The sequence below is a fragment of the Caretta caretta genome, chromosome 11 (assembly GCF_965140235.1).
Source record: "Caretta caretta isolate rCarCar2 chromosome 11, rCarCar1.hap1, whole genome shotgun sequence".
Classification (NCBI taxonomy): Eukaryota; Metazoa; Chordata; order Testudines; family Cheloniidae; genus Caretta; species Caretta caretta.
The window spans coordinates 38,451,600-38,470,929 of NC_134216.1; the positions used below are offsets into that span (position 1 = coordinate 38,451,600).

General features: G+C 42.7%; 1 protein-coding gene across 2 annotated transcripts in view; it reads left to right on the plus strand.

The window, feature by feature from the left end:
* CERS6 (ceramide synthase 6) overlaps positions 1-19,330 on the plus strand; it is a 217,068-nt gene that overhangs the window by 89,853 nt on the left and 107,885 nt on the right. The window lies entirely within an intron of this gene.

Here is a 19,330-nt window from a genome sequence, read left to right on the forward strand (position 1 = left end):
TGGACTCCTCACTCCCCGCCCTGCGCCCCAACCCTCTGCGCCAGGCCAGATTCCCCTCCCACCCTCTGAACCCCTCGATTCCAGACCAGAGCACCCTCTTGCACCCCAAACCCCTCTGATCCCATCCCAGAGTCTGCTCTCCCATCCAGAGGCCTCACACCCTCCCACACCCCAACCCTCTGTCCAAACCTGATGCCCATTCCCACACTCTGACCTCCTCATTTCTGGCCCCACCCCAGAGCCTGCACCCCCAGCTGGAGCCCTCACCCCCTCCCACACTCCAGCACCCTAAGCCAGCCCAGTGAAAATGAGTGAGTGAGGGTGGGGAGAGTGAGTGACAGAGGGAGGAGGGATTAAGTGGGCAGAGGTGGGGCCTCACAGAAGGGGCGGGGCCTTGGAGGAGGGGTGTGGCGGGGGAAGGGTGTTTGGTTTTGTGCGAATAGAAAGTTGGCAACCCTAGGTAGAGTACAGGAAGCACTTTTATCACTCCAGTATCTAAAGGCATGTCTACATTAGAGCTGGAGGTGGAATTTCCAGCTTGGGTAGACATACCTGCACTAGCTCTGATTTAGCTAACATTCTGAAAATAGCAGTGTGGTTGCAGCTGTATGGGTAGTAGGACAGGTTAGGTTTCCCAAGTATTAACCTGGAATCTCAGACAGGATTGTTCTTGGGGAGGCTAACCTATTGCATTGCCCATGCAGCTGCTGCTACACTGGTATTTTTAGCTTGATGGCTTGATCAAAGCTAGCATGGGCATGTCTACCCATGCTAGAAATTACACCTCCAGCTCCAGTGTAGACATGCTGTCAGTGACAGGTTATAGTTCAGATGTGATCTTGGGGATGGTGGGGGATGACCTATGCTTTCTATTGTACAGACCTGTTATAATTCATACATGAAGTTATGGCTATTCCAATATATATTCCATGATCCTTCTCGTGGGATTTTACTGATTCCTGAGGAGGATTCAGGCACTGTTCCTACCATGCCTTGCATGTATGGGACTTGATATAGGATTTGCCTTCTCTACGGCAAAGCTATGTGTGTTTTCACATCATTGTAAACATGTAATGTAACTGAAATTTTTCTGTTTTTTTAATCTCCTAACGGGAAATGATGCAGATTCTGTTAGGGAACGTGGCATAGAAACAGAACAGTACAGCATCTAAGCACTCTGCACACACGCACCGTCACTGCAAAACCACATTGTCCAATGCTGCATTCCAAAGATGCCTAAGCGCTGAAGGACTCTGCGGATTTAGCAAAGTTGCCAAGTTCACCAATGTCTTTTAAAAGTCCCCAATTTATTTCCAAATTATTTTACAATCAACGTATTATATTTGGCAAAGTACCTGTAGAATTGTATCTTAATTCTCAGCATTAAGAAAACAGCAAATTATGTAGGAGCACAAGCACAACAAAACAGAAGGAACATTGCTTTATTGAAGTTAGAGAGTTTTGTCATTGACTTCAATAGCAGCAGCCTGGGGTACTTACTCTGTAAATTTCACTCACTGTGTAAAGCTGTGAGATAAGTGTTGGATCAAACAAATTTTGTAAGAGTTCTTGAGAATATTTGGCAGTGCTTCTGACCGCAGGATTCTTGTGGGCTCTAGTAAATGATCTTTTACCATAAGCACTTTGGGGCAGGAGCTGTCTTTGTCTTTGTACAGTGCCTAGCACAATGGGGTCTTGGTCCTCGACGGGGGCTCTTGTGTTCTACTGCAGTACAAATAATAAATGGGAAAACTTCAGTAATTGTCCTAGAATGTCTGTGTGCCTCTAGTACAGTGGTAAAATGTTATTGTTTCTCTAAGCTGGATTTTATGTTGATTTTTAAATGAGAGAGTTTCCATGCCAGATGAAAAGAACAAAAAACTGAAACACACAGGACACATTAAATAGAAAGGAATGGGTCTTATAAATTAATTGGCAAATACCAAATGCAAGTATGAGGGAGGTGAGTAGCCTTCTTTGAAAGGGAGAATTCTTTGTATGACTTTCAGAGGCCCTGCATTGAAAAACCACATTTTGTCATCTTTCTCACACTGAGTGAGAGAATCTGCGTCAGGTTTGAGCGTTTTCCCAGAGGTATCAACAAAAATAGCTCTGCAAGCATCCATTTCGGTTGCCTGATATCAAGGTAGATTGAGTCAGATTTGTTTTCTCTCCTCTTCAGCTATTTATGAGTTGGTTGAGTTCAGGATCCTGACACAGGGAAGAAAGGTAAGCAGCAGGATACGGACCCTGGACTTCAGGAAAGCAGACTTCGACTCCCTCAGGGAACGGATGGGTAGGATCCCCTGGGGGACTAACATGAAGGGGAAAGGAGTCCAGGAGAGCTGGCTGTATTTCAAGGAATCCCTGTTGAGGTTACAGGGACAAACCATCCCGATGTGTCGAAAGAATAGTAAATATGGCAGGCGACCAGCTTGGCTTAACGGTGAAATCCTAGCGGATCTTAAACATAAAAAAGAAGCTTATAAGAAGTGGAAGGTTGGACATATGACCAGGGAAGAGTATAAAAATATTGCTCGGGCATGTAGGAATGAAATTAGGAGGGCCAAATCGCACCTGGAGCTGCAGCTAGCAAGAGATGTCAAGAGTAACAAGAAGGGTTTCTTCAGGTATGTTGGCAACAAGAAGAAAGCCAAGGAAAGTGTGGGCCCCTTAATGAATGAGGGAGGCAACCTAGTGACAGAGGATGTGGAAAAAGCTAATGTACTCAATGGTTTTTTTGCCTCTGTCTTCACTAACAAGGTCAGCTCCCAGACTGCTGCGCTGGGCATCACAACATGGGGAATAGATGGCCAGCCCTCTGTGGAGAAAGAGGTGGTTAGGGACTATTTAGAAAAGCTGGACGTGCACAAGTCCATGGGGCCGGACGAGTTGCATCCGAGAGTGCTAAAGGAATTGGTGGCTGTGATTGCAGAGCCATTGGTCATTATCTTTGAAAACTCGTGGCTAACGGGGGAAGTCCCGGATGCCTGGAAAAAGGCTAATGTAGTGCCAATCTTTAAAAAAGGGAAGAAGGAGGATCCTGGGAACTACAGGCCAGTCAGCCTCAGCTCAGTCCCCGGAAAAATCATGGAGCAGGTCCTCAAAGAATCAATCCTGAAGCACTTACATGAGAGAAAAGTGATCAGGAACAGTCAGCATGGATTCACCAAGGGAAGGTCATGCCTGACCAATCTAATCGCCTTCTATGATGAGATTACTGGTTCTGTGGATGAAGGGAAAGCAGTGGATGTATTGTTTCTTGACTTTAGCAAAGCTTTTGACACGGTCTCCCACAGTATTCTTGTCAGCAAGTTAAAGAAGTATGGGCTGGATGAATGCACTATAAGGTGGGTAGAAAACTGGCTAGATTGTCGGGCTCAACGGGTAGTGATCAATGGCTCCATGTCTAGTTGGCAGCCGGTGTCAAGTGGAGTGCCCCAGGGGTCGGTTTTGTTCAATATCTTCATAAATGATCTGGAGGATGGTGTGGATTGCACTCTCAGCAAATTTGCGGATGATACTAAACTGGGAGGAGTGGTAGATACGCTGGAGGGCAGGGATAGGATACAGAGGGACCTAGACAAATTGAAGGATTGGGCCAAAAGAAATCTGATGAGGTTCAATAAGGATAAGTGCAGGGTCCTGCACTTAGGACGGAAGAACCCAATGCACAGCTACAGACTAGGGACCGAATGGCTAGGCAGCAGTTCTGCGGAAAAGGACCTAGGGGTGACAGTGGACGAGAAGTTGGATATGAGTCAGCAGTGTGCCCTTGTTGCCAAGAAGGCCAATGGCATTTTGGGATGTATAAGTAGGGGCATAGCGAGCAGATCGAGGGATGTGATCGTCCCCCTCTATTCGACATTGGTGAGGCCTCATCTGGAGTACTGTTTCCAGTTTTAGGCCCCACGCTACAAAAAGGATGTGGATAAATTGGAGAGAGTCCAACGAAGGGCAACAAAAATGATTAGGGGTCTGGAACACATGACTTATGAGGAGAGGCTGAGAGAACTGGGATTGTTTAGTCTGCAGAAGAGAAGAATGAGGGGGGATTTGATAGCTGCTTTCAACTACCTGAGAGGTGGTTCCAGAGAGGATGGTTCTAGACTATTCTCAGTGGTAGCAGATGACAGAACGAGGAGTAATGGTCTCAAGTTGCAGTGGGGGAGGTTTAGGTTGGATATTAGGAAAAACATTTTCACTAGGAGGGTGGTGAAACACTGGAATGCGTTACCTAGGGAGGTGGTAGAATCTCCTTCCTTAGAAGTTTTTAAGGTCAGGCTTGACAAAGCACTGGCTGGGATGATTTAATTCGGGATTGGTCCTGCTTTGAGCAGGGGGTTGGACTAGATGACCTCCTGAGGTCCCTTCCAACCCTGATATTCTATGATTCATTGCCAGAACAGAAGAGCATTGTTATAAGGTTTTTTCCCGCATCTTGTGCAAGTAGTTCTCTTAGCATCTTGTTCATTGCCAAGAGCTGATATGCCTGATAAAGGTTTTCTGTGCAAAGAGAGAGAGAGATGATGGTGTGATAAGGGATTTCACCTTTGTTGCCTTGTTTGATGATGTGACAGTTTGTAGACTAAGGCTTTCCCGCCCTGAGGCAGAGCACGGTGGAGGAGAAGGAGGGCATGGTGCAGCGGATAAACCAAAGGCCCATGGCACATTCTGGCTGGCAGGACAGAATAACTCACAGAAGGCTGAGCACATTGCACGCTGGGATGCTCCAAATGGGTGTTTCCCGGTTCCTGCTGTCCGCTCTGCGTAGGGTTGAAAAATAATCTCTGGCAATGGCTGGAAATATTGGCATGGGGAAAAGTTTGTGCCATTTGACCAGCTACCACCAGTGTCTGGTTTGAACAGTAAGAATATTGGACTAGATTCTGTCACTTGCTCTGCTCCTTATTGCACCGCTGTAGCAGTATAGAGGGAGCAGAAAGCCACCGGATCTCTGAAGCAGGGGAGATCCTGGTGCACAGAGAGCTGGAAAAGCTGCTCCTTCACCCCGTTATTACTCCCTAGTATGTCAATGAAGGGTGGGGGAGGTATAGCGTATGGCACTTTGGCTGCTCTAATTGCATGGTAGCTAGCATAAAAGTGGCTCGGAAATCAGCAAGCCTCAACTGGCTCCCTTTTGGCCCATTTCCATCCCTCTCAGATGTGCCCAGCTGAGAATCTGGCCCGCTGTTTTATTTCTTAAAGCTCAAACCTTAAGTAACAGTCACTGGCAAAGCACACTGCACATTCAGAACTCCAAATGTTTTCCTGCATGTCTGGGGAGGGGTGGTTAGGATAGTGGAGATGGTGTTTAGATGTGTTACAGAGGGTTTACTTTAGTATATTCAGTGGATATTTATTCGAGTGGGATGAGAACTCCATTATTCTGTCCTCAGCTTTGCTATTGTGAAAGCTAGCTTGTGAAATGGCAGCCTGGACAACAGGGTGGACAATCACTGAGACTCTTCAACCTGAACTAAACAGATAAAGGCAGGGACAGGAACAAGGATTTTCAGGAGGCTGGGTCTGACCCCCACCCACCATAAAATGTAATAGGAACCATTTTGCTGTAAGGATGGTTTGTAGTGAAGTCAGCAGCCCTTTGCCTTACTGCATAGTCCAGACCTGGACTTCAAGATACCCTGTGTCTACGCTATATATTGTAATACACTAGGGAGTAAATACTGCCTTTAGTTAGTGGGAGAGCTAGAGCTGAAGAGAGAAGTACATAAGGTCTGTTGATGTCCAGCAGCTTGTATAAAAGAATCACCTTTATATTCTCTACAGGCATGTCCTGACTCTCTACAGGCAATTATGGATGCTACATGTGCTTTGTTACTTTAGGGGTTGAATTATGTCTATACTGTACCTTTGGATCATGCTAATATACTGAACTGTATTCAGGTTGTACTGTAACAGTGTTCATTTTTCTTATGAATTCCTGCCTTCTCTCCAAACTGGATTATTTAGAATTCCTAATTCCTTGAATCTTTCTGCTTAGGTGATGCAATAGTAAATACTGTTAATAAGTTTAATTAACTCCTGTGTAGATCCTGTGAAGACACTATCTCTTAATGTTATCACTGCACATTAAGCAATGTTATAATAAATTAACCATATGGATTTTTCCCTTGTGGTTTGTGTGCACTCATCATTGCTTTATGGTATGGAAATTAAATAATCCTTTCTTAAATTCTAGTTAATGTGAACATTGGTTTAAAATTAGGTTGAGGAAGTCTGCTCAGGCTGAAATGTAACAGTTTAGCATGCTACAAGGGGAGGGCTGAACAGACAGTACTAGCTGTATTTCTCAATATCTGTGTGTCTTTGCACTGGCTTGTGATCAATTTTTCAAGAGGTTATGCATTTTCTGTGGCTTGCTGTACACCCTCCTCTCTGACTGAAATCACCCGCCCCCCTTGGTGCTGTGAGTGTAAAGGCCTGTAGATGGGCATGGAATTATCAAAAGGAGCTGTTTGGTATTCTGGGATGGATCTTGTTCTCTTCTGTTGAAGCTGTTCCACTTTGTATAAATCATTAAATATTCAATGGAACAGGCACTGGAATCTGGGCTCCCCACATCCTGGTGAGTGGCTTAACCACAGGGATATGGAGTCACTCCTTTTTTGTGGGCCCAGTGACTCTCTAAGTATTTTATACAAAGTGGAATAGCTTTAACAGGAGTGAGTAAGAGAAAGAAATGCCCCAGAATAGCTAACAGCCCACTGGGAGGGAAGTGACCTGAGATCAGATCCTTACTCCAGTGTGAGGATTTGACCTGAGTTCAATCCTTACTCCAGTGTGAAGATGTCTCCTACATCTTAAGGGAATGCCCTTACCACTGAGTTGTTGGGCATAAGAGGGGCATTACTCCCCCTCTTGTGAATCCAGCTCTTTATTTTCTTTGCTGGTATTAAAAGTGCCTGAAATTGAAACATTACATTGTTTCATTTGACCCAAAAAAACAATTTTCCAACTTTTTTGATTTTCCTAAATCTGTGCAAAGACACGGGGCACAACTTCTATTGGGGACCTGTGTATTACATAGCAGAGTAGTTTCCCACAATGTTTAATATTTGTTTCCTTCTGAGTTTTTGACTATCCCATGTTAATATATCTTACAGTAATATGCTTTCATGCTCTTTAGAGAAAGCTAAGATGTGAGTACTTTCTTCTGATGTAACTATTTTATAAGCTGAATTGGGAGTTTACAATAGAGGTATAGATATTTCTGTTTCTGAATTTTCATTTTTTGTTTCATGATTAAGAGCTGAAAGTTGTAAACCAACTGAGCTGAAGATAATGCCTGCTGAAAGCTGCATTTGTACAGCTGTCTATCAAAACATCAGTATAACAAGGATCTCCATTCATACCGCCATAGAGAATAGATTTTTTTGACTGACAGAACAGTTTGTGGTATATGGAGATAACATTGCATGTATATCCAGAATAACAAAGTGACTGACAGTGGAAGATTGTTAGAAAGTCTGTTGCTTGCCTATTCTAAACCTGAATCACTGACAAACTCACTGAGCTGACAGACTTGAAGACTGTTGATGGAGAGCCTTCTAATACTGTAATTTATTCTGTAAGGCCACATTCTGTCTTCATTTATACCTATGCGGCTTCTTTAATTCCACTTCACTGACAACATTCGAGTTGTGGACTGAAGACGGAATCTGACCAAGTACCTGAAGAAGAACTCTATGGGTCTCAAAAGCTTGTCTCTGGTCCGATGAAAGATATTACCTCACCCACCTTGTCTCGCCAATATTTGGCAAGTCAGACTAATGTTTTGCACTTTGACGCCTTGAGACCCAAGAAGTCAGGGTCAGTGAATTCTGAAAAAGGTGCAAATACAGAATATTTTGTTAGATTCCAGAATGAATTTGGTGTAGAATCTCCAAGGGATTTAGGGATTGAAAGTAATGGATCAACTTATGTAAATAAAGTTACTCACATGAATGATCTTCTAGAATCAACCCTTCAAAACATGATGAAAATTTGTGGCTACAGGCTATGAAATATTTTCAATACAAGATACTGCAGAAATGATATTTGGAAGTATTTAATGCCCATTCCTCAAATCAGTTACTTGTGCTCAATTACTTGGATACTTTAAAATGAATGAGTAAGGCTTGGCTGTCTGGTGTTTCTTGGTAGATTTCCTGATGTTCTGGCCTGTTAAGTTTTATTCTCACGCTACCCTGAGGGCACTGCTTTTTCATGAAACCTGCTATAGAAATCCCTTATTACTGTTTCTTTTGTAGTTTGCTTGAAATCTTGAGGGCTAAGGAACATGCTCATTTTCTTAAAAATCAAATCTGAGGCAGCGTGACAGTTATTTGTCTTCATCTGTTCAAGTAAATGTACATGTGATTTTTCCCTTGGTAAATCAAAACAAAGGGACAACAGATCGTGGACATAATGCAGGGGAATAGACGGAGTAAATGCAGTCCTCCAGAATAGATGAAGAAAATAAATTGAAGAGTGAACAGAGACAATGAAATTAATTTTTTTTTTTTTAAGGAACAAAAAACCTATTGTGTTACAGATGAACATGAAAAAAGGGTTGTGATTGCTACAGGAATGTTATGCAATCATGAATGGGAGAAGAGATGGTCTGTGTGCTTGCAGATGAGAGGTGTTCCTTTAATCAGTCTTGCCATAAAGACATATGGCCTACAGTAGGAGGAAAAGTTAGAGAACTCCTGGTCCAGGGTACTAGAAAGAGCTCCTTGCTGCACACACAGAGAGTGAAGTCCAGGGAACGTTGAAAGATTCATGGGCTTGTGTAACTTTTGTGCAATGAGCATCACTAAAGGTGAAGTCAGTCCTATCAATCAGAATGTAAAGATGACTGCATGGCAATTAAGTCTGTGTTTTCTAGGCACTCATCCCATGAGTTTTCCAGATGTGAGTGCATCTTTGTAGAGTTATATTTGGTTAGACTAATGGATCTCTGAGACCTTATCAAAGGTTTACTTCATGTTGACCTTGAAGTTTATTGCCAGACCAGTTATATAACCATTAAACCATCCAGGGCAACATAACATAGAAAGAACTATGAAAACACCTATTAAACAGTACATCTTTCCTGGTGTAATTATACAAACATGCTGTATTATTTATAACACTGCATTGCTTTAGATCATTTAGTGCTGGGTTTTTTTTTTCTTTTCATTTTTCTGCACTACTAAATTTTGCTCTTAATATTTTCAGAGCTGCATTTGCATGTTGAGAATGAAGATGTAGGACAGTAGTGGTCCTGAGTGGTGCTGTAACATTAAATATTAAATAACTGTTTAAAACATCAGCCCAGAGGAAAGTCATAAGTCAGCCAAACTTTAAACCATAAAATGTAATAGGAAGGCAAAGACGGTTTCTCAATATATAGTGTCTGCTCCTTTGCATGCTTTAAAAGAAATCAATCTTTCTGCAGTAGGGTTACTTCTTCAAATCACTTCAGCTGTCTAAGAAGCCGCCCTAGTGCATGAACCTGTTTACCATTTGCAGGAACATGCCAATCCAAATCAGCAGAGCTACTTTCGCTTTAGTGGCTTGAGAGGTGTGATGGGGAATATTTATCAACTCTCTGTGCATCTAGTAGTAGCTAACCAGGCTCAACAAAATACAGCAATATATCCTAAGAGAAGCTTTGGGATGCCAAAAGAATTGGATGGATGGAGCGCTTGGCATCAGTGATATTGTCACACTTGTAATATCATACCATACAAAGCTAACTTGGTTAGAAAGAACAGAGGTAGGCAAGACTTTAGGAGACAGCACATGATGTCCAGAGAGACAGATGCACTTTCTGGATGGGTTCTGAACCTGTGGAAGAGAGATGTTTTCATTCTCTTCTACAGAATAATTAGGTTTCTAAACACCTCTTTTAAAAGATGTGCTATATAGATTTGTGCTGTGTCCTGAAGGACACCGAGATGTTGCATACTAAGGGGTACAAGAATACATAAATACTTTCCTTTTCCAAGTGGCAATTGCTGTAATTGGCACAGGGATGTGGGACTGTGATTAGGAAGAGAGGTGGCCTATGAGACAAACACTCTGCTAAAATGTTGTCCACACGATGGAAATGGCTTGATATGGCCCTAAATATGCTCCAAAGGGTTAAGGGTATATCCTTTAAACTGGTTTGTTATTTTGATTTCGCGTTTAGATAAGAGTTTGATTTCTTAATCAAATCGGCCAATTGACAAGAAAGCTAATGTCCCAAACCAAAGTTGCTTAACTCTCGAGCTGGGGATACAAATTGCAAAATACACTATATTGGAACATATACACCACCAGCTTCTAAAGCACTTGTGGAAGAAGCTGCATGTTTCAGCATGTGTCTTGTCTTATTTTTGGTAGCGAGGCAAACAACCTTCCTGTCTCAGAAACAAACCAGTGGAAAGGATTTACTGATAAGAGATCTCTGCTTTGATGTTCTGTTCTCGGTAGCTGGGTGAATAGTCCATTAAAGTTAATAGGAGACCTGCCTATGTACAACAGGGAGAAAACAGAATGCCAAATGAGTGCTGCCAGGTGGATCAGAATGAGGAATTTTGTGCAAAGGTTAAGTTCTGTAGTATCAAAAATTCCAAAATTAAAAAGATGCTAATTTTTGATTTGTGTCCGCTTTACACTTTGATAATTCTCATAAGCTTCTTAATTCTCTTGTTGGTGCATGTTAAAGTTAGCAAATTATTTTTATTACTCATGGTGTGGTAGGTGAAGTATTTCCTTATTTATTGATGGAAAAAATGTGAAGTATAACAGATGGGTTATGAAGCTGGTGGAGGGACAGGGGTTGTTGTGAGAGTTAGAAGGAGTCAAATATAAGGAAGGATTTGAAGGAAGAACAGGGCTGGAAATGGGAAGCAGTTCTGAGCTTTGGGAACAACATGATAGCATGTGAATCTGGGAGTGGGAGGAGTTGGAGGGGAACAATGAGTGGAGAGAAAATTGGGAGGAGAAAAAAGGGAAATAGAGAAAATGAGAACACAAGTGTAAGAAGTGAGAATGTGCAAGTTACTGGCGAATGTGTTACAATTGACAGAGGATAGGAGTCTGTTACAGCCCCAGCTGAAGAGCCTTGGCTCTTTCACATAGCCTGTAGCAGCTAGCTTTGGAGGTCCTTGGTTCACTCCCCAGTACATCAGCCAAGACAGCAGTCATCATATAAGTGGGGTCTCATCCAGGATTCAAACAGCTATGGGCCTCAAAGGCCGAGTATGAGCCTCATTTGAGGAGGGGGAGTATGTAACCCATCAGTGAGTGTGTGTTACAGGCCCCTCTCTGTGCCTGATACATAGAGGATATGAGTTGTTACAGCCCCCAGCTACATAGGCATGTGATGAAGAAGGCAACTGACATTATGTAAAGGCTTGACAATGAGATGAGAAGTATCTGGTATTAAATCAAGAGGATAAACTCTCAGTATGCAACCTACATGGTAGCCAGTCAAGTAGGCTCATTTCACTTCTTACTGCTGTAAATCAGGACTGCTACCACAATGAAACTGGTGCATGTGAGAAGAGAATTAGGCTTTGTGGTGAAATCTGGCCCCCTTTGAAGTCAATGGGAATTTTGCCATTGACTTCAGTGAGGTCAGGATTTAACCCAGTATCTTCACACCAGGCAAAGAGCAAACCAGATGATAGACAAAATGTTTTTTCAAAACAGGGGCACACTTTTATTTATAAATGGAAGTTTATATTATTTATAAAGGGTTTATAAACAGGTGTTATAAACATATTGCAGACATGGGTATTATGTATTTTTGGATGGTTATAAGCACATCAATATAGAGTTTTATAGATGGTTATAAGTAGCCTGTTGACCTGATAGACTCTAGCACCCTATAACAATTAACTATTTATTAAAACACCTAATAATTTAAACCTTTACAAACTCTTTATCAATAGTGTGAGCAAAGCCAGCTTAGGGCTTTGGTTCACAGAGACACTGACTGATGCAGGGTTTGGTAACATCTGTGTACTATCTATGTTTGACACCAACAAACAGTCATAATGACAGAACTTAAACACAAGGCTGCTTTTTTACCCTCTAACAGAACCAAGAAAACCCATTTCTCCTGTGTCAGATGACTTGCAAAATGTTTTTGATGCATCCATTCACAGTCTGCAGCCCATACAACACCTCAGTTTGCAGAGCCATAAAACATTTGCCTTTGTCCGGCAAAATGTGTAATGAATTGCAAGAATTGAGCCAATTATTTGTTATGAACCAGCCCTAATGACGTAGCTCATTTATAAAAAGTCATTTCCGCCTCCAAACATATCTTTCTTGGAGAAACCCTTCAGGTTCCCTTGTTCTGCTATTGGTCGATAATTTAAGGTATAACACCACTGGCAATCTTTTAGGAGTCCTGTTCCACCCCCACCCCTCCTCTGCAATACAGACCTTTAGTATATTCCCAGAAATTGTTTAATCTGTCATGGAATTGGTGACCCATTTAGAGCAAACTAACTTTCAAGTTAACTACGAGAGCATCCATAGACCTACTTCAGGCTGGCTTCATTATGGATTGGTAACAATGCTAACACTCCCCGGCATGGGCTACCCTCATCATGGGTCATGGCACAGTGGGAGAGAATGTTACTGCTACTCTCTTTTCCACACCATGGCCCTACAGGGAGGGGGTTATAATCTGCTTGAAGTACAGAGCTGACTCAGATTACTTCCTCTGTTGAGCAAGATAAGAAACCAGGCACAGAACTGAATCATAATTCAATCACTGGCCTGCTCCTGGGGCAGCACAGCTACGTGCAGCCTCTTGCTCAGGGCTAGTGGTAAATCCACAACTTAGTTACTGATGGGTCTGTCAGCTGACACACTGATCATGTCTTTTCCAGTTTTAAGACTGTTTGTAGGAAAAGTGCTAATATCAGGTTGCTGTCCGTATATTTCTTCAGGCTACAGTGGTTCATAGACCTCACTTTAAACCGTCTCCGCTATAGATTGAATGGAGATTTTTAGAGTGCTCAGTATATATTAATTATATTTAACACACATGTAGTATTAATAATTGTATTTATTTAGATTTAATAAGACAGATATCAATTAAATACCAACTGATTAGTAAGGTCATTGATGTTTGCTGACTGTATAGTAGACCGTGCAGCAGTTAAGCTTCACTGAATACTGTATGTTAATTGTTAGTCAATTGATTATTTAAGTAGCTAAACCAGTTACATTATTTTTCTTTCAAACCTAAATGAATTCAGGTTATTAACATTGATATTATTAATTATATAACTAATATGAATGTGTCTACCCTGACAGTGGTCTCAAGTGTTTTTACTGTTAATTGAAACAATAAACCAATGTAGGACTATACATAAATGGTGTGAGAGAGCCTATGAGCTTTATGTAGGGGATCAAGATTTCATCCTTGGTGCTAAACCAGGGAAAATTTCCTTTGAAAGCTGCCTGACATGGAGTAACAGAAAACCTTTTGCAGTTCTGTTTCACATGTTCGGAGAACAAGCTTAAGACATTCTTCTACTAAAGCTAAGGGAGTAATTTACTGCAAAAGTTGATTGATGCAGATTCTGCCAGTCTTTGAAACAATTTTTCTTTCTAACAACTTGTGCAGCCCTATAGGTTGTTGAATAACTCACTGTGAATAGGTTTCAGAGTAGCAGCCATGTTAGTCTGTATCCGCAAAAAGAAAAGGAGTACTTGCGGCACGTCTCTAAGGTGCCACAAGTACTTTTTTTCTTTTCACTGTGAATAGAATTTATCATGAATTCTGGTGCCTGGTTTTGTGTAATAAGAATATAGGTGAGGTCCTTGCACCACTAAAGTCAGTGGGAGTTTTGTGCTGTCTTTCATTAGACTTCAGGATGATTCAGTGTTCTCTCTTCAAAATAATGGGCCCCATGAAAAACGTGGTGCACATTCACAACTGGAAGTCAGTGTTTCTGGATTTGCACATCTGAGGGTAAAAAGTTTTCTTTCTCTGCAGTGGCTGCTGCAGCAACATGCGGCAGTCACAGGTTTCCTTGGCCTTCTGCAGGGCTAAGCAAAAGAAGCCTCCTTGGAGAACTGTGTGAATGGTGGAGCCCCAGAGGTCAACCATTTAAAACTTCACCTTGAACATATGTCAGAAGTCTATGAATCGCTTGAAGGAGAGGCTTTTTCAGCCTCCGTGGAGTAGCGTGGCTTTCGTACACAAGGTGCACAGGAATTTTATGAACTTTGCCTTGAGAAAAAATGCAACAAAGATCATTTTGGGAGGGGTTGTTACAGCAGACAGCTATCACTGAAAGGAAGTTATTGTAACTGCTCAGATTTGGTATGAGAGTGAGAGGGGGCTGGGCAGTGGAGGAAGGGGAAGGGTGTCAGCAGTAATATTTTCCATGGAGTAAAACATGATAGCTATGAATTATTCCCCTTGATTGATTGATTTTTGCATTGGCAAAGTCTTGCAAACTCCACCACATGAATTGCATGACTTGGCAGTTATGGAGCAGGGTTCACTGTCCCAGGACCTGGCTCATGAGGAAATTTACATTCCTTCATCTTGCTATCCTGGCTATTTTCTGCCCGCACATGATTTGAAGACTTTCCAATACCGGAGGTGACATTCTTTATCCGAATCCTCAGTTTGTGCAATAGTTTCTGGAGAATGTGGCAACATGAAAGATACACACTATGTTGCTGGTAGTACCGAGCTTGTGGGAGGACCAATATTTGTGTAATACCAATTAAGCAATTTCATCTCTGCAGCTCTGTATCTTACAGATGAACAAGAGGCTGCTTCTGTTCAGCTAGACTAGTCACATTTTGAATCTCACTGACATTTTAACAGACACTTTCTGCCCAATTTATCCTTCATTATATTTTTGTAAACTAGATCTGATCTTTCCTTTTAGTTGCTTGTATGCTGGTAGCCTGAACTCCCCTTAAACAAAGCAATGTGCCTTCCCTAGAATCATTTCTCCAAAAATGCACTAAAATGCTTCTGGGGCAATTAACAGCAACCAAACAATTTTACTGAGCAGACAGAAGACAGTAAATAGTACATTTTACTAGAGATGTTTCATGCTCCAGTATCCGCTAGCTCTTTCCTCCAGTACATGTTTGTATCGCTTGTTAATGACACTCAGGATTTTTTAAACAAATATTTTTTTAAAATTCTATTTTAATATTAAAGTGACATCCTATATCAAGGCCTAAACTACTTATAAGCAATTAATAATTTAAATTAAATACAAATATACTTAGCAGTACATATCTGCTGCCATGTTTTAAAGAAAGTCAAATCCCTGAACAGCGGGAAGCAACTGGAGCCTGTTTATTGAAAAAACAGCTTTTGGTGAAAGTAGCCTCTTCTGCAGGTAGAGAGAATATTTTCTTCATTTCAGCTACTTCAATTCAATGTCTAGTTCATTCAAAGTTAAGAAACCAATGGGGAGCTGATAAAGACTTGTTTTCTTTTTCTAAACTATGAATAAAAACTAGGTGTGAGAGAATGAGATCTACAAGGTTCTAAAATCTTGAAAGACACGCTTACCAGAAGTAATCAGTTCATTACCTACATAAAATACTTCATTTAATAAACCAGTTTTAAATTCAAACACATTTTGATAAACTTTAAGTTTTTTTATGTATCCAGCACTATAAAAGTAGATTTAACAAAAATTGTTTATTGAGTTTAAATTCCAATCCAAATAGCACTTGACACAAAACACAAGTAAAAATGTAATCATTTAGTAAATTCACCATGTGCTAACTTAATAAAAAATGTGAAAATTAGAAATCTGAATAAATGTAACAAACTATATAATTACTTAAGTAAATGTAAATGGATATATTGTATCTTCCCAGTTAGCAAAAAGAAGCACCAAAATTAATGTAAAGGCTGTATTTAGTCATAAATAACATGTTTTAATGATTACTAACCAATGAGAATCAACCTTTCCTTACGAAAATAACTAAAAAGTACAAATACGAAACAGGATTTAAATCAAGGTTTCCTTCTTGCCAATTTAAATTATGATTAAAATCCAGTGATTTAAATTAGTCCAAGCTGAGCCCAAATTATTTGTCACAAGGTGGTCCCACCTTAAGGGCCCTTCTGCAGCAGGCCGAGGCACAACCAGTATACCTTCCTCAGTTTTCCTCCTTTAGAGTCCCCAGTAACTCCATGACAGCTCTCCTATCTAATAATACCTTTCTGGGTGTTGGTTTATTATGAAAACAGAATTCAAAATGGTCTTTAAAGTCCCCAAACATACTCCATTTCTAGTACCCAGTGTATATAGTCCTTAAAATTCCACATCCTATAGTCCATCGACACAGCACATACCACCCGCTCGTGTCTTCCACCTTATCTGGGCTCTTATCTGATCCTCTCCTGTACCTTTACCAGAAAAACCACCCTAGCCCTTCCATCTGGAGTGCAATCCCACTCTTCCCCATAGGACCACCCTGGCTCTCAGCGCTCTGCCACCTACTGGCTCCCTCTCTCTGGCATGGAGGTGTCAGTGAGCAAGCCCCTCCACTGCTCCCCTCCTTTCAGCTCTCTCCAGCCCTTGGCTTTGGCTGTCCGGCTTAGAAGCCAGCAGGCAACTGTCTCATCTGCTCATTGGCCTTCAGCCCTCTCCAACTCTGGCTTTTTGGCTTGGGGAGGTCACCCAGCAAAACTCTCTGCTGCTCTTCAGCCTTCCCCCAGGAACCATCTACAGCTTCCTTAAAGGTTTCAGAGGAACAGCCGTGTTAGTCTGTATTCGCAAAAAGAAAAGGAGTACTTGTGGCACCTTAGAGACTAACCAATTTATTTGAGCATGAGCTTTCGTGAGCCACAGCTCACTTCATCAGCTGTGGCTCACGAAAGCTCATGCTCAAATAAATTGGTTAGTCTCTAAGGTGCCACAAGTACTCCTTTTCTTTTAGCTTCCTTAAAGGATCTCCTGCAGTTTCCTTGTGTCCAGTAGCTCTCACCTGCCCTTTTTCTGATTGAACCATGCATCTCTCCTTTGCCCTTTTCCTGACTGACTGACTCTGTTGTTGTGCTCTGCCACTTATATGGCCTAGTTGCCTTCTCTTAAAGCTCAGTTAGGAGATAGCTGACAAGTCACAGGTGCAGTGGCCTCTTTCCTCTTAAAGGGCCACTGTCACCCTATGACACTATGCCTGCTGTAAGCATCACTAACTGAAAAGCCACTGGTGTTTACCTCTGTAGCAGGGTGGCTACCCTGCTCCTAAAATAGAAGGGGTTAAAAGCAGCCCTGCAGAAGGCTGTGGCTGGGGATGGCTGATCGGGGAAGCAGCTGCAGCTGGGCCATGCCCCAATCAGGCCCCAGCTGGCCTGTATAAAAAGGCTGTGAGCCCCAGAGACCCAAGGGTCTCTCTCCAGGCTAGGAGAGAGCAGGGCCTGGCTGCCTGCCTGCCTGCCTGCCTGGCAGGGTACTGAGGGTGGTAGAGTGCTGGGGAAGGAGCAGGCTGAGTGGAAGTGCTCCAGGCTGGCAACTCCCCAGGCTGTAAGGCCTGGTCTACGGCCCATAGAGGTACTGGGAGGTGGAGGAAGGCAACCAGTCCGAACACCCTTGCCTATGATGAGTGGCCTTTACACTGCAGTCTGCCCCAGGGAGTGGGGCTTGGGGATGACTGGCAGTAGCTGAGACTGAAGCAAGGTGGGGACAGTGGGTTGGGGGTTCCCCAGGAAGGGGAGACCCAGAGGCAGAGTGTGGGGGTACTGCCAGGGGGCAGAACCCCAGAGAAAGGGGCACCGAGGTCGATGAGGGACACGGGGGCCAGCGCTGTGCGGATCACCGGCCTGTAGAGGGTGGTCCATGCTGGAAAAGAGCTAATTCCTAATGACCAGCAGGAGGCGCCGCAGGGGTGAGTCCGCTCCTTTACAACCTCCCATGTGTGTAGCCACACCTGCCCCCCTGGGTATCCAGCAATTTTCTCCAGAAGTTATGTTGTGTTGCCCAGATCTCCATCCACTTCCCAGTGACTTGTATTTTCTGACACTGGGGTCCTAGGCCCTGGGGTCAGCAGATAATCAGTCACAGGTCCATTCTCGCTGGCTTCCTTCCTTCCTAATTTTGTCTCTGGCTGGATTGGATCTGTTTGGCTCTGTCCTCTGTTGGGTCTGGCACCCGCCTCCTAGGCAGATGGTGTCTCGTTCAGGCTGATTTACCTTTACATCGTTAGGTGGGTCAGGCTCCCCCGGTGCAGCTGAGACTTTGGTTGGGCTTTCTGTTGCATCTCAGGCTTGGTCTACACTACCAACTTATGTCGCTGTAACTGCATCGCTCAGGGGGGTGGAAAATCCACCCCTGAGCAACGCAGTTATTCCAACCTAACACCCAGTGTAGACAGCACTATGTTAATGGGTGGGCTTCTCCTGTCCATATAGCTACCACCTTTCGGGGAGATGGAATACTTATGCCAGTGGGAGAAGTTCTCCCATCGGCGTAGGTGGCGTCTTCACTAAGCACTGCAGCTGCACTAGTGCAGCCCTCAACCCCAGGTTCCAATCTGTGCTTTCCCTGCCTTTCCCTAAGAAGCCCCCGAGAGACAGACTTGCTGTGTCAAGGTTATGGGGGACTGGAAAAGTTAGTAACATTCTTTAATTAGGAGCTTCTATATCATATAAGTAATAATAACAAAACCTTTGGGGAGCAGCCAACTGTATGTGGATTTGCAGGTGTGATTATCAACTGTTCACCTGAGACGTTTGGGGGGAAAAGCCATTCCCTACCCCAGGAGCTAGTAGTTAGAGCCCATTACAGAGCCCCAGTCTCACTTGGGTGATGCTGTTCCCTACAGCAGGGCACATTTTTATAATCTAACAAACCTCCTATTTTAGTTGCTGAAAACATAAAATACTCTTTTGTTAGTGCTGAGCTATGAGAAGGGCAAGTAGTTTTAAAAGCACTGTTGGGAGGTATTTATGTCTTCCCTAGTTGCTTGCACTGGTCTGACAACAGGGAAGGTTTTATCCTATGTATTAAGTTTAAAATGAAAATAAAAGCTCTTTGAACATAAGGAAATCAGCCAGAATTTGGTGCTTTAATAGTTGCTTTGTAGGCAAAGACCCAATCTTGCAATCCTCACTCAGGCAAAACTCCCTGCAGCTTGGGCCAAAGAAAGCAAATATATCCTAAAGAACTTAATTGCATAAAAAGACAGAATACTAGGGCTTTGATTCAGGAAAGCACTTAGGCACGTGCTTAACTTTAGGCAAGTGCTTGATTCCCATTTATTTCAGCAAGACTTAAGCATGTCCTCAAGAACTTTGCTGAATCAAAGCCCTAGTGACTAGAAACAATCTTCTGAATGA